At 46.8% G+C, this 1,383-nt stretch overlaps 1 non-coding gene across 1 annotated transcript; it reads left to right on the top strand.

Annotated features, from left to right (window-relative positions):
• The first annotated feature begins 653 nt into the window (after positions 1 to 653).
• On the top strand, positions 654 to 840 carry LOC142589182 (U2 spliceosomal RNA). The gene has a single exon (XR_012829853.1). It is a non-coding gene; the product is annotated as a U2 spliceosomal RNA (small nuclear RNA).
• Positions 841 to 1,383: the final 543 nt, after the last annotated feature.

Here is a 1,383-nt window from a genome sequence, read left to right as displayed (position 1 = left end):
GCTGCAAGCAGGGCGGTATAGTCAGCGTGAGACGACGGTTCGTGCATGGATGTGCCTAAACTTCTTCCTTGTCGCTTAAAACAGCGTCCTGACTTCGCAAATTGGTCGTTTTCGAGAAAGTAATGCGTTATAAATGATTAAGTAAACATGATTAAAATTACCTCATAGAAAGATTCGAACACAGGACCTCTAGCACAGAAGCCCGATACGGTTTCTGTGCTACGGATGCATGGGCAATCGGAACAACTGCAATTAGCAGCGATTATGCGTGTTTCCCGAGTTTTATTGCCCTCCGCATTAAAAAACATCAGTGGCAGTACACTCTGTGAAGGTACATGACCAGCGAAGCTGTGCGTGTGGGCCCCTTAATGGCGAACTGTCTATTGCCCTTACAAAATTTTCTAGTAATATTGAAAAAAACCGTCTTTAGACAAATGTTGCTAGAACCTATCGACATTTAATAAACGGTCTTTCCCCAAAAGAAACGTTCGAAATTTGCGGGATTGCGGCCGAATGGGCGGTTCGCATTTCTTTCCGCCACGCGGTCCCGGCGGGCAGCACGCTTACAGGACCGCCACTCCGGGGAGCGGAAGGAAAGGAAAGGAGATACGCAAGCGCTTGGAACGCCGACAAAGAGAGGGCGATGCAAACGTAGACGTGGCCGACGCAGGTTAAAGTCTAGTAGTATCTCCTCTTATCAGCTTAATATCTGATACGCATTGTATTTGGATCTAAGATATTAAACTTAATTTTGCAAGTTGGCGGAGTGCCTAAAGGCTACCTTGACTCCGCCGCGGATCGGACCGGTATTGTACTATCTTCGGTATCGGCCCACGTATGGGGTTCCATAGACGTACGCAATTTTTTTTCCAGAACGTAGCCCATATACAGCTTCGCTGTAAAACGAAGTGTAGTTTGCTTTGAATGTTAGGCCAATGAATGTCGATCAATACACGAAGCCACAAGAACGTCTGAAGCCACACGCACGAAGATGAGACAAACCCATGTGCTACCCATCCTTCCCATGGTGGCTGATCGATCGCAGCGCCAGAGTACCCTCAATTAATTTTGTTGGAAGCTCTGTGCTTGCACCAACTTATAAGATGGATCTACTTTATTTAGTTTCTACCCATGCCTAAAAAAAAGTAGATCCATCTTTTTTTTTCTTTTTTTTAGTGTCTACCCATGTCTCTGCCCGTACACGTATCTACACCTTCTCCCTCCCTTATCTCTTTTTTCCTTCTCCCTTGCCCCAGCGTAGGGTAGCCAACCGGACTCTTGACTGGCTAATATCCCTGCTTTCCTATATTCCTCTCTCTCTATCTCTCTCTCTCTCTACCCATGTCTCACCGGCGCACCTCGCGCGTGCCGTGACAATCGTTA

The sequence above is a fragment of the Dermacentor variabilis genome, chromosome 7, assembly GCF_050947875.1.
Source record: "Dermacentor variabilis isolate Ectoservices chromosome 7, ASM5094787v1, whole genome shotgun sequence".
NCBI lineage: Eukaryota > Metazoa > Arthropoda > Arachnida > Ixodida > Ixodidae > Dermacentor > Dermacentor variabilis.
This window is presented reverse-complemented; position numbering and strand designations above follow the sequence as displayed.